The sequence below is a fragment of the Periplaneta americana genome, chromosome 1 (genome assembly GCF_040183065.1).
Source record: "Periplaneta americana isolate PAMFEO1 chromosome 1, P.americana_PAMFEO1_priV1, whole genome shotgun sequence".
Taxonomy (NCBI): domain Eukaryota; kingdom Metazoa; phylum Arthropoda; class Insecta; order Blattodea; family Blattidae; genus Periplaneta; species Periplaneta americana.
In genome coordinates, this window is record NC_091117.1 from 222,874,382 (window position 1) to 222,890,382 (window position 16,001).

Sequence of the window (16,001 nt, forward strand, 5' to 3'; positions counted from 1 at the left end):
CGTTTTAAGATCGTGATTTACTCTGAAACGGTTAGACATTCTTGTATACCTTTTATATTGATTATTCCTCAAACATCTCATTAATCTTTAACTGGAGCCATTCTTTCACTAATGTGCATGCTTCTACATAATTCATGTGAATTGTAACTGTGACCACTGTTTTATGTTATCACTTCACAATTGTTTATTGGTTATAAAATATGTATTTTGATGCCAACTATAACCCTAATATACCTCAGAGTGAAATAGGGTTTATTAAATTGAATAATAAAAAAAAGTATACTGAAATTAAAATATGCTACAAAAATGATAAATTTGCTTTCGAAGGGAACGAGAGTAAGGTGGTCCGCGGAACTTCTCTGCCTTAAAAAAAGTGGTCCCCACTTCAAAAAAGTTTAAGAAACACTGCCATACATATTATCACCGTACAGTACATGACAGGTTCTATGTTCGGAGTGTGATATTCCCTTTGCAAGAGGAGGCCTGCAATGTTTGATCGTCAATATAATGAAAATATTAGATGTGCTCCTCTCCCATCCCTTCATGTTTTAAACCTCTTAAGGATTTGAGCACTTATCTTGAGATAAGTTTTTCATATGGCATAAGGCGAAGTTTGTAATGTCTTGGTTTCTTCTCTCATATTACTAGTTGGAACTATGAACATGCGTTTTTTAAATATATATTTTGTTTGATTTATTTATACGATATTTTTGTGAATGTTTAGTCATATTAATAACAACAAAAATTACCTATACTCATCACTAGGGCTAGGATTTTGATGACATATAAATCATAAAAGAATGTCCTAAATACAATGCATTTATGACCTAAAAATCTTTCAAAAATGCCCTAAAAGTTGATCTTACATTCTAAAATTGGCTTAGTAGGAAAAGGAGTTTTGTGCTACTTAATATTTAGACTAGTAATTAAATTAAATTTTTGTTATACAAAACAAACAAGAGAAATAGAAATAAAATAATACAAGCAATATAAAAAGAAGATACAGTAGTATTAACAAAATTTGAGACCGAATGAGCAGCGCTCGTGCTCGGTCGCAGTTCAGATATAATATTAAAATTAAAAAAATAATAATAATAAATAAGTAAAATAAAATAGGAACTAAAATGTAATTACAGCGGCAATGGAATTATATAATATAATATTAACACTAGAGAAGAATAATATCGCACGTGAAAAGTAGGACTAAATTAAATTCTAGTACTAACATTTAAATTTATTTAATTTTACATTATATTTTCTAAGTGGTACACTTTAATTAATTCTTTTATCTGATGTAGTTTCCATGTAGCCCATCACAAGGCCACTCTTATCCGGAATTACCAGGTATAGAGGAGTCTATATTGAAGGGGTGGTTGGACTGATCCATTACATGGGGTGTACTACGTTAAAAGGGCAGCATTTGTGTAGAAAAACGACTAAAATATTATACAAAATAATGGGTATTACCCACCGGCGTAGCTCGGTCGGTTAAGGCGCTTGCCTGCCGATCCGGAGTTGCGCTCGGGCGCAGGTTCGATTCCCGCTTGGGCTGATTATCTGGTAGAGTTTTTTCCGAGGTTTTTCCCAACCGTAAGGCAAATGTCAGGTAATCTATGGCGAATTCTCGGCCTCATCTCGCCAAATATATCACTATCACCAACTCCATCGACGCTAAATAACCTCGTAGTTGATAAAGCGTCGTTAAATAACCAAGTAAAAAATAAAGGGTATTAATGGACAAAATATGTAGACAAAATATCAAAGGAAATAAACATTATTTTATATTAATAATGGGGATTTGTGGCCAAAATTAAATGAAAATGGCTAAAAAATGTCCGAATAACACAAAAGATGCTCTTATGAGTTGAAACAGACAAAAAATGCAAAAAAATGCCCTAACAAATATGTCTTAAAACACTCAGTTTATCACATAACATATAAATACTAAAGCAGCTATGTTTCTGGATTACTAGAAAAAAGATGCAATTTCATCAAAATCCTAGCCCTACTCATCACTATACGCGACTTCGCAAGCAGTGGCGGCTGGTGCTTCAAAATTTTGTTCGTTTACTTTCTTACTACAAAATATTAGGCCTATCATGCTACAGTCGTAAACATTTTCAAAAACTCACCTATTTATTTCCACAATGATTTCCCAGAAGAATTTCTTCGTAGTGTCATTTCAGCGTATCCGTTCATAAATGAAAGGAATATTCGCACTGGACTTTCAGTTATTTATGGCACTGACGAGTTCAGAAAGATTTCAGGCTGTGTGTCTCTAATGGGATTTTTCAGAGACAGCAATTCATGTTCAACTTTCGGCGAGCGTACAAAATTACTAGAAATTTTACTAACAATCCCTATTACGACTTCAGAGGCTGAAAGATGTTTTCCTACTCTCCTCCGAACAAAACACAAGGAAAACAGGACAAAGACTTTCTTATTTCACAGCCACATAAGCACTGAAACTTCTCGTACGCGTCAGAATTGAATTTTCTGCTAAACGACCTGGTTTTGGTTTTCACGCACTGCGAAATTTCAAGCTTCGGAGTCTATCTACCAAGACGTTTAATCTCACACTTCTCTTCTAAGCTGCGCGATGAAAATGGATGTTCTGTTAAAGACTGAATTGTATTAATCTTAACTAGGGTCTATTTAATATAGTAGAATAACACAAACAACACAGTTTATTAAAACAGCTTCTTACGCGAAACCACGTGCTCTCAACCAACTCGACTCAAGTACCTGCAGTGAAACGGGAAGCAGACACCAATAGAATAAAAGCTCACCCTCTACCCTAAAAAAAAAACTTGTTTTCGCGCCTAACTGCAGTCGCAGGCATGTTCTGTCTCAGACTCAGTCATTGTCACTCATCAGTAACTCTGTGAGGTACTGCCATCTGTTTCCATTTTCAAAGCTCGTTTACCTCCCTGTTCCTTTATCAACAACTTAAAATCCACGCTGGACAACACCCTTCTCATCCTCTCGCCCCGAAGAGATACCCAAGATCAAGCCAGTCTCCAGAAGTACGGTCGTTTACTTTGGCAACGATGAGGCTCCTACAAACGATTAGAGTTGGATGAGAAACTTACTACAGCTGATCATACTAATCGTGTACTTACTTGTTAGACCACAACAATTTAACTTGTATTTTAAACCAAAATATCCGTAATTTTTTTTAGGTGTAGACTTTACTTTTTAACTTTGCTCTAGAGCAGGCCTGCACAAGGTTTGCGCTCTCCGAGCCGGCTCACAGCTCATGAGCGGAATGCAGATATTAGCTGCGCTCTGTATAAGGGTGGACTGGAAGAAGGGGTGATCTCGTACAAAATATACACAAAAAGAAGTACTGTTACGAGTGTTTATAAAATTAATTCCCGTTCAGTGTTTGCAAAACTATCTTGGACTATTATTAATTAATAAAGAAATATTTATTTCACAGAAATAATAGAAATTCTATAGCTACTTAAAATGTACAATATCATTCCGTTATATTTTTATTTATCAGTACATCAAAACGAGGTTTTATGCTGTTGGCAGCTGAAAGGAACAATAGCCTACTGATCGTAATGAAACATCAGTTACAGATGTTCGATATCTACCTTTATTAAATTTGATTATAGAAAACAGTTGCTCACAAATATAAATGTTGAGCCAAACATAGCAATCATTTTCACAGCCAGCCTGTGTAGCCGTGGATATTATTGCTAATGTTTAGTCTTGTAAAACTCAACCAGGCTAGTAGTATTATTCAAACGATCTTTAGCCCTCAGGGCACATTAAGATCAATAAGTTCAAGCTGTAAATCGTTAAATGTTATGTTTCGTCTTTTAGATTCCTCCATACTGTACTGTGGCAGTAGGTAAGCAACGTGAAACAGTTACTGAGAATAGGCCTACACACTGCACTCCACTAGATAACTGAGTGGTCGTTTCCCTCTCCTCTACCTATAGCAAGTCTATGTCATTCTGACGTATCTTCCTCTCCGTTTTGGCGAGCTGTAAACACCGCTCTCCCGTTCCGAAAGAGCGCGCGCGCTCGTTGAGCGCTCTTTGTGCAGGTATGCTCTAGAGTATGCCATTAGGAAAGTCCAGGATAACAGAGAGGGTTTGGAATTGAATGGGTTACATCAGCTGCTTGTCTATGCGGATGACGTGAATATGTTAGGAGAAAATCCACAAACGATTAGGGAAAACACGCGAATTTTACTGGAAGCAAGTAAAGAGATAGGTTTGGAAGTAAATCCCGAAAAGACTAAGTATATGATTATGTCTCGTGACGAGAATATTGTACGAAATGGAAATATAAAAATTGGAAATTTATCTTTTGAAGAGGTGGAGAAGTTCAAATACCTGGGAGCAACAGTAACAAATATAAATGACACTCGGGAGGAAACTAAACACAGAATAAATATGGGAAATGCCTGTTATTATTCGGTTGAGAAACTTTTATCATCCAGTCTGCTGTCGAAAAATCTGAAAGTTACAATTTATAAAACAATTATATTACCGGTTGTTCTGTATGGTTGTGAAACTTGAACTCTCACTTTGACAGAGGCACAGAGATTAAGAGTGTTTGAGAATAAGGTAATTAGGAAAATATTTGGGGCTAAGAGGGATGAAGTTACAGGAGAATGGAGAAAGTTACACAACACAGAACTGCATGCATTGTATTCTCCACCTGACATAATTAGGAACATTAAATCCAGACGTTTGAGATGGGCAGGCCATGTAGCACGTATGGGCGAATCCAGAAATGCATATAGAGTGTTAGTTGGGAGGCCGGAGGGAAAAAGACCTTTAGGGAGGCCGAGACGTAGATGGGAAGATACCGTAACATTAAAATGGATTTGAGAGAGGTGGGATATGATGATAGAAAATGGATTAATCTTGCTCAGGATAGGGACCAATGGCGGGCTTATGTGAGGGCGGCAATGAACCTCCGGGTTCCCTAAAAGCCAGTAAGTAAGTAAGAGCAAACTTGCTACAACCTTAAGAACCGCGTCTGTTCGCGAGATATGTGCCTGACCACGGCGTTCTCTATTAATAGGGAGCTTCGGTTATACAGATACTCGGCAAACATGAACCCTACATAAGGACAATAATAGGCTTATCCCCTCTCATGTTCGAACATTGCAAGACACTAGTTTGTACCAACAGTGCTGCCTTGCAGGTCGATATTAATAAATGTAGGTTTACTTACTAAAATTAGGAATATGACAGACAATAAAAACTTATTGGCAATGGCAACGCATTGCTACATTCATAGACAAAACCTTTCCTTAAAAAAATTGCATCTGAAGTTAATAAAGTTTGGTCTCAATATTACAATTATTAATTAGGTTTATTAAAACAGTGCTTTAAATATAAGAGTGTTGAAAGTATTGTGCGATGAAATGGACACTGACAGAGCCTTCTTCAGTTACAAGCTGGAGCCATACGTCGGCAACACTGTAATTGTCAGCCGGAGGCCGACCATACAGTACACGTGTTTGTGCTAATGCCGATTTTCAATGTAAATTAATGTTACAATATAAGTGTGTGTCGATGGAATTATGTTCGCGGTCGTACCAAACGTTCATTATTGATGTATTATAAACTATATGCATGTTGACAATAAAATCAAGACAATAAATGAAAAAAAAAATGGTTGCAGTCTTTGGAGATTTTTACGGTTAGTGATGACAAAGTAAATATTAAATATTATATTAACTACATTTTTATAGTCTTACTTGTAGTTTGTGGTGTATCAGAATTCTAGCCAAATTGTTGGGTCTCGTCTGCTATATCAATAAAGTTACGCCGTTGATTTTCAAGTTCATTGTAAACAGCTGTTTTGTGATCCCATAAAATAAGTTGCAGTTTTGAAGATTCGGAATGCCTGCTATACGTCAGAACTATCTATAATTTGTAGGTGCATACACTCACTTTGTTAGTTTTCAAGGTTTATTTATTAATATTATCCCTTTTGTAATAAATTAGTTATAAACATGTTTCTTTTCACTTCGTATTTACAGGATTTAAAGTTCACTAGTTTACGCCAATTGGCACATACTTAATAGATAATGATGTGTTTTGTTACGTATTATGTTGAAGGTATGTTTCTTCATTTTTTCATAGATCTTTATACTTGGCCTTGGCTAATTTAAAATTATATTTTAGAAAATTTATAACAAATAATTTAGGATAACAGTATTGTTATGATGACTGGCGAGGTTCAAACTAAAACTGGCTTCCTGGGTATCGGAAATATTTATTGAAAAGCACGACAGATCACATGGAATTAAAATGTAGGCCTATATGATATTCTAGACCTTTCACGTCAATTTAATAGCCACATAATTGTTAATTGATTTAAGTATTTATTTATTTTCCCTAGTACCATCAATTGAAAACACGCATGATTTTATTTTATTTTTTGAAGTTATAAGTAGCTGTATGCAAGTACTTAGGCGGTATTCTGAAATTCAAATAAAATACCTTTTCGGATTCCGTAATAAATTACGTACATCAATACGCTGAATCTTGATCATATGCACTTAGCTTTGTATCAATTAATGTCGAAAATGTACATGTGACAACGAATCAAAGCACTAAAACGTCAAACGTCATGCCTTTATGTCGCCTCCGCCCGCCTCCACTCTGCGTTGCCAAACCTACCCATGCTCCGGCTTGTAACTAAAGAAGGCTGTGACTCTGATCATCAAAATCTTCTTTTTCATTCGAAAGTACGTTAGCTGTCCCGCGGTAAAGTTCTGAAGAAGTTCTACAAACTCCGAAAAAAAAGTTAAGCTGTTTCTAATTAATATCAAAACTGATCTGTCCATTATTTCCAGGATACGAAATGGATAGTCACGTAGCATAAAATCTCAACGACATATTATTATCTTACATCAGCCGTGGCGAAAATATGACTCACGAGCACATTGTGGCTCGCAGTGATAGCTGTGCATTTCGCTTACTCCCTGCCTCCCCCAACCCCCACCCTCTCACTCACTGGACTCAAACTCCTTTCCTTTTGCTTATTTGTCTCTGACCTGCGAGTGGCGTATCGTCCAATGTCTCTCTCGAAACCATGTACCTCTACAAAAACGAAAGTTTCAAGGAGGATGGGAGGACGCATTTTTTTGCTGCCAATATGATGAGAATAATAAATGTATGATTTGTTCACAAGTATTACGAGGAAACGGTTGTATAACATAAAACAGCATTATATTACATGAAGTATTATTATTATTATTATTATTATTATTATTATTATTATCATCATTATTATTATGACGTGAATATGTTAGGAGAAAATCCACAAACGATTTGGGAAAACACTGAAATTATACTTGAAGCAAGTAAAGCGATAGGTTTGGAAGTAAATCCCGAAAAGACAAAGTATATGATTATGTCTCGTGACGAGAATATTGTACGAAATGGAAATATAAAAATTGGAAATTTATCTTTTGAAGAAGTGGAGAAATTCAAATATCTGGGAGCAACAGTAACAAATATAAATTATACTCGGGAAGAAATTAAACATAGAATAAATATGGGAAATGCCTGTTACTATTCGGTTAAGAAACTTTTATCATCCAGTCTGCTGTCAAAAAATCTGAAAGTTAGAATTTATAAAACAGTTATATTACCGGTTGTTCTTTATGGTTGTGAAACTTGGACTCTCACTTTGAGAGAGGAACATAGGTTAAGGGTGTTTGAGAATAAGGTGCTTAGGAAAATATTTGGGGCTAAGAGGGATTAAGTTACAGGAGAATGGAGAAAGTTACACAACACCGAACTGCACGCATTGTATTCTTCACCTGAGATAATTAGGAACATTAAATCCAGACGTTTGAGATGGGCAGGGCATGTAGCACGTATGGGCGAATCCAGAAATGCATATAGAGTTTTAGTTGGGAGGCCAGAGAGAAAAAGACCTTTAGGGAGGCCGAGACGTAGATGGGAAGATAATATTAAAATGGATTTGAGGGAGGTGAGGTATGATGATAGAGACTGGATTAATCTTGCTCAGGATAGGGACCAATGGCGGGCTTATGTGAGGGCGGCAATGAACCTCGGGTTCCTTAAAAGCCAGTAAGTAAGTAAGTAAGTATTATTATTATTATTATTATTATTATTATTATTATTATTATCTCTGTACGTCGATCCTTTTTCAGCAGATGTACGAATAATGTCGTTAGATCTTCAATTTAAACTCACAGATTTACAATGTGATGTTAAATGAAAGCTATATGTGAGGACTTGACAACTGTTGAACTTTTCAAATCTTTTCCAAAAAATAAATATCCGAAGCATCGTTCTTTCGCTTGCTCTGTTGAAGTCATGTTCGCTACAACTTAGCTTTGTGAAAAATTATTTTAAACAATGAAAATAGTAAAAACCAAATTTAGATCACGACTGATAGACAAATACCTTCGTGATCAACTACGACCGGCAGTAAGTGACATAATTCCTGATTTTTAAACTCTGTCGCAGACATATTCTGAAAAGAATTAATAGTTTGTGATGTGTCCTACGTTTTTTTGTTCATTTTTTTCTTCGTTACACGTACTAAACATTAGTTTGTAACCTTATACTGTATAAAACTATATTTAAGTGCTTGAAGTAAGGAAAATGAAATCCGTTAATAAGTCAGACAGTTGCTTCACTTCCCCTTCGGGTGTCCGCCTCCCTCCATAGGTGCTATGCACGTTGCAGGTTACACAGTGGCTCGGCGCACGATGACGTTTTCGCCACAGCTGTCTTACATAAACGAGATGAATTTATAACTTCGAGGTCCAGAAACAACAATATTTAAAGCTTGGAACAAAATCGAATCTTTCAAAAAGCAATTCACACTCAGGCTTAATATAGGCCTACGAGTAACTGCAGAAGGGAACAATTAAATGTAAGTTTTACTCATATTAAGATTATATTATGGAAGCAGATTGTTTCAATTCACAGGTTACAGTGTCAGATATTATTGCAGTCCACTTGCAGATGAAGGTTACGTTTGAAAAGTACTATCACGAATATGTGGATCCCCGAAAGCAAAAATATATTGATTGTGAACCCTTTTGTTCAACGCAAAGAGATAGCCATTTCTCAGGAAGAAACCACACAACTTCTAGACTATCATCAGACAAAAAAACTGGAAAGTACTTTTAAATCTATCCGTAATTTGACATTAAGGATAAGAATAAAAAAATGAATATCCAAATTTACGTAAAACAGCAATCATATTTTTTCTTTGTTTTTTCACCACATAACTTTGTGAAACTGCATTTTCGAATATCAATGTGCTTAAAGCGAAACAGGGAAATCGCCTGCAACTTTCTGACTAATTCTTCTCACAATTAACAAGCTAACAAGCAGAAAACAGAAACACAAGTTTTGATATAAAATTCTTAAGTCGTGAATTTATTATTTCATCATTGAATTCCTTAAGAAGCATGTTAATACATATGGAAATATATTTTGTCACAACGTACCGGAATGATAAAAAATGCAATAAACATGAATATTTAAAATTTAAACACCGATACCTGGACTCTCATCGGAATAATAAAAAATGCAATAAACATTACTTAATATTTAAAATTTAAACACCGATACCTGGACTCTTATCGGAATAATATAAAATTCAATATACATTAATATTTAAAATTTAAACACCGATACCTGGACTCTTACCGGAATAATAAAAAATGCAATAAACATTAATATTTACTCTTATCGGAATAATAAAAAATGCAATAAACATTAATATTTAAAATTTAAACACCGATACCTGGACTCTTATCGGAATAATAAAAAATGCAATAAACATTAATATTTAAAATTTAAACACCGATACCTGGACTCTTATCGGACTATTAAAAAATCCAATAAACATGGATATTTAAAATTTAAACACCGATACCCGGACTCTTATCGGAATCATAGAAAATGCAATAAACATTAATATTTAAAATTTAACAACCGATACCTGGACTCTTATCGGAATAATAAAAAATGCAATAAACAATATTTAAAACTTGAACACCGATACCTGGACTCTTATCGGAATAATAAAAAATGCAATAAACAATATTTAAAATTTAACAACAGATACCTGGACTCTTATCGGAATAATAAAGAAAAACAATAAACATTAATATTTAAAATTTAAACACCGATACCTGGACTCTTATCGGAATAATAAAAAATCAAATAAACATTAATATTTAAAATTTAAAAACCGATACCTGGACTCTTATCGGAATAATAAAAAATGCAATAAACATTAATATTTAAAATTTAAGCACCGATACCTAGACTCTTATCGGAATAATAAAAAATGCAATAAACATTAATATTTAAAATTTAAGCACCGATACCAAGACTCTTATCGGAATAATAAAAAATGCAATAAACATTAATATTTAACATTTAAAGACCGATACTTGAACTCTTATCGGAATAATAAAAAATGCAACAAACATGAATATTTAAAATTTAAACACCGATACCTGGACTCTTATCGGAATAATAAAAAATCCAATAAACATTGATACTTAAAATTTAAACACCGATACCTGGATTCTTATCGGAATAATAAAAAATGCAATGAACATGAATATTTAAAATTTAACAACCGATACCTGGACTCTTATCGGAATAATAAAAAATGTAATAAACATTAATATTTAAAATTTAAACACCGATACCTGGACTCTTATCGGAATAATAAAAAAATGCAATTTTAACATTAATATTTAAAATTTAAACACCGATACCTGGACTCTTATCGGAATAATAAAAAATGCAATAAACATTAATATTTACTCTTATCGGAATAATAAAAAATGCAATAAACATTAATATTTAAAATTTAAAAACAGATACCTGGACTCTTATCGGAATAATAAAAAATGCAATAAACATTAATATTTAAAATTCAAACACCGATACTTCGTTTCTTATCGCAATGATGAAAAATGCAATAAACATTAATATTTGAAATTTAAACACCGATACGTCATAACTTATCGGAATTATAAAAAAGTCAATAAAGACGAATATTTAAAATAGTAAACACCGATACCTCGTAACATTTTGAAATTATAAAAAAGTAAATAAAGTGAATATTTAAAATAGTAAACACCGATACCTCGTAACATTTTGAAATTATTAAAAAGTAAATAAAGTGAATATTTAAAATAGTAAACACCGATACCTCGTAACATTTTGAAATTATACAAATGTAAATAAAGTGAATATTTAAAATTGTAAACACCGATACCTCATAACATTTTGAAATTATACAAATGTAAATAAACATGAGTATTTAAAATTGTAAACTCCGATGCCTCGTAACATTTTGAAATTATAAAAATGTAAATAAACATGAGTATTTAAAATTGTAAACTCCGATGCCTCGTAACATTTTGAAATTATAAAAGTGTAAATAAAGTTGAATATTTAAAATTGTAAACACCGATACCTCGTAACATTTTGACATTATAAAAAAGTAAATAAACTTGAATATTTAAAATTGTAAACACCGATACCTCGTAACATTTTGAAATTATAAAAATGTAAATAAAGTGATTATTTAAAATTGTAAACACCAATACCTCATAACATTTTGAAATTATAAAAAGTAAATAAACACGAGTATTTAAAATTGTAAACACCGATACCTCGTAACATTTTGAAATTATAAAAATGTAAATAAACATGAATATTTGAAATTGTAAACACGGATACCTCATAACATTTAGAAATTATAAAAATGTAAATGAACATGAGTATTTAAAATTATAAACACCGATACCTCGTAACATTTTGAAATTATAAAAATGTAAATAAAGTGAATATTTAAAATTGTAAACACCAATACCTCATAACATTTTGAAATTATAAAAATGTAAATAAACATGAGTATTTAAAATTGTAAACACCGATACCTCGTAACATTTTGAAATTATAAAAAAGTAAATAAAGTGAATATTTAAAATTGTAAACACCGATACCTCATAACATTTTGAAATTATAAAAATGTAAATAAAGTGAATATTTAAAATTGTAAACACCGATAGCTCATAATATTTTTAAATTATAAAAATGTAAATGAACATGGGTATTTAAAATTGTAAACACCGATACGTCGTAACATTTTGAAATTATAAAAATGTAAATAAGGTGATTATTTAAAATTGTAAACACAGATACCTCATAACATTTTGAAATTATAAAAAAGTAAATAAACACGAGTATTTAAAGTTGTAAACACCGATACCTCGTAACATTTTGAAATTATAAAAATGTAAATAAACATGAGTATTTAAAATTGTGAACACCGATACCTCGTAACATTTTAAAATTATAAAAAAGTAAATAAACATGAATATTTAAATGTGTAAACACCGATACGTCATAACTTATCAGAATAGTGTGAATGTCAGCGAACACGAACACTTAAAATTGTAAACGCATCGATAGTTCGTAACATATCGGAAAAAAGCAATGCCATTAAAAAATTAATGAATTGTAGCTTCTGTAAATCAACCCGAATTGTAATCCCATATTTATTAACACACTGAAAATGGGCTAAATGTTGTATATATTATTTCACTTACAGATCTTTAAATCACTTCCAGATATACTCCAATAGAATGTTGAATGCCACTTTTGCACTTAAGAACCAAACAACCACTCTGCCGCACAAAACAGACTTTCGAATGAGTACAGATGCAAGACACATGCCAATTTATAGCATGAACGGCTCGATGTTTATTGGTGACCCAATTGAGCCAATGGGAATGCACGTTACTTACATTTTTAACTTCTGCTTGAGTACCCGTAGGAAGTATAGGATTACACAAAAATAAATATACTTTTCTTGTAATAAAGGTCTCGAATTTTAGTCCTACAATAGCGGAATAAAGATGAAAGTTAATGGAGTATACGTACTATATCAGGAGTCTTTCAGTGTAGTGTTCAGCACCATAACATCTAGCACTTGCACTAGAGATTGCTCTCATTCAAACAATACTTTCTTGACAATCATGCCTTTTTTCCCTACTTACCATATTGTTGTCTACATGCTTCAAGTTGACAATATCGCACGTTTTCTGGCTGCTATACAAACGAAATAAATCACACTTACTATTGTTGTCTATATGCTTCGTAAGTTGACAACACCGCACGTTCTCTGGCTGTTATATAAACGAAATAAATCACACTTACTATTGTTGTCTACATGCTTCGTAAGTTGACAACACCGCACGTTCTCTGGCTGCTATACAAACGAAATAAATCACACTTACTATTGTTGTCTACATGCTTCGTAAGTTGACAACACCGCACGTTCTCTGGCTGTTATACAAACGAAATAAATCACACTTACTATTGTTGTCTACATGCTTCGTAAGTTGACAACACCGCACGTTAAATCACACTTACTATTGTTGTCTACATGCTTCGTAAGTTGACAACACCGCACGTTCTCTGGCTGCTATACAAACGAAATAAATCACACTTACTATTGTTGTCTACATGCTTCGTAAGTTGACAACACCGCACGTTCTCTGGCTGCTATACAAACGAAATAAATCACACTTACTATTGTTGTCTACATGCTTCGTAAGTTGGCAATATCGCACGTTCTCTGGCTGCTATACAAACGAAATAAATCACATTGCTGTTTTTAGTTACGTAATTTTAATTTAGTATTTATTGCTGCACACAATACAAAATAAGTATACATATTATTGACGCAGCGTACATCCGTTTTAACAAGCTCGTGTTCGGCAGCAGTTCCTATAAATAACTATTTTGTAGTAAATGAAACATAACAAAGAGTCAATAAAATTACAATATTACGAAACAGGGATAATTAGGAATGCGGTAAATAGAAACAATTATTGGAGTCTTTTTTTTTTTTTTTTTTTTTTTTTTTTAGAAAAATTAAGTCTAATATTACAATTCGTACTATTATTAAATGTTAGAGAATCATTATAATTAATATTTTTATAATTTCATTTTCGTAGATTAAACCCCAGGGCTCGTTTCAGTTCCAAGAGCGTTATTCGTATGTAGCCTTTAGGTCGGCCGTGCACTGGATTCGGATTCGGCCGATCAACAATTTGTCCGTCTACGGCCGTACACGGCCGACTGATCCAACATTACACTCGCCCTTTTCGGCCGATTGCAGACGAAGACGACCGATTGAAGGTTCGATCTCATTGAGATGGGATTTTCCGGTCTTAAGGTATATATGTACACCCACAAAACGCAAAAAATGATGAAAATTAGAATTTTCAAAATATAACTATTTTAATAGAGAATTTTCTGTTCTTTAATTTGATATAAGAATTTACGATTTATGCCTTATGATTTTTCAGATAAGTCCTATTTTCCAAAATGCTGCGTCATCAGCCACGGTCACTTACTTTTGGAGTGATCTTTGTAGCAGTCAATCCCCTCGTCCAGCATTGCTGGTAAAATAAACTTCTTTCTAGTCCCGAAATAGATGCATAGATATCTGGGCATGATCATTAGATTGAAAAAAAACTTTTTTACATAATGAAGTAATTTATAATCTTTTACTGTTAGTCATAAAACTGTAAATTCGTGTGTGAATGATGTACGTCATTTTAATAAGGATCCAAAAGTAGAAATTACAATTCTGAGGAGGATGAGCATAAACCCTGGGACAAACACCGTCGCAGGATTTGTTGCGTCAATGGAAATATGGACAAAAATGCCAAAAAAAAATTCAACACTTGAAGTTAAAACAAGGCGGAGGTATTTGAGAGGCAGAAAGAAGCTGAAACTGGACCGACATGAAGCTGCTTAAGGGGTGACATATGATGATGGAGTCTTCTAGGCTCTGAAAGTTTGTGGCTCATTTCCTGTAAATTGGTAATTTTAGAATATTTAATTCTTTCAAACATGATATCTCAATCAAATATGGTTATACCAAGAAGATATTGGTGTCATTTTTTAAGCTTGAAATGTCCCCCAGTGCCTGACAATGAGTAAAATAACATTAATGTAATTAATAATTATCTATGGATTTTTTTACATGATTTACGCAACATAAAATATTATTGTAAGTTACATATATGGTAATATTTAATTAATGTACATTAAAATAAAAAATAGCTCTATGTCAGGCACTAAAGAATAGTTTTAGCTATAAAACAGTGAAAAAACTGTGGCTCTATCTTAAAAACTGCATGAGCTATCATGTTTCAAGTTGTATGTCAAAATTATGAACAAAATGATTTTTATAAACAATTTAGACATAATTTCAAGGGATCTGTTCACGTTATCCTCTTTCTGGTACCATTCTCAATTGTATAGAAATTTTACAGATAAAAATTATACAAAACAAAATTTTTTGTATGTAAAGGTGTACATATACCTTAAGCTCGATTCACATTACACGGAACGTCAACGTCACGTCACGGTCCGTCAACGTCACGGACCGTATGGCATTCTGGAGGAGAATGTTTTGACGTTGACGTGACGGAACCTTTATGCCTACATGGACGGTTTGTTCAGCGAATAGGAATTATAAAGAATGGTACCTTTGATGTAGCAGGACTGATTTCAATGACTCTAGAGCGTGAGATTCTGCTTTCTCCCTAGAGTTGGCGCTGACATCACACCAGCTAGCAGTCGACAAAGCGGAAATATAACACATACAATTAATACATCTAGGTACATTATGTACTCAAATAAAATAAATTGGATCCATAAAATAATAAATCCTTCATTAACTGTAATGTCTAGACTCTAGAGTTCCTTTATAATGAGAGTTGAGACGTTGACCCCAACAACAATTAAAATATGTAATGATTTGATAGCGCTGAAAATGGAAAAACAAAACTCTTACGAGAAGTAAAACCATATACCTATATTATATTATATATAAATTTTAACGAATTCGATACGTAATTTTATAATGTATTATATTATTTTATAATATAATTTATTATATCTGAAATATAAAATATTATT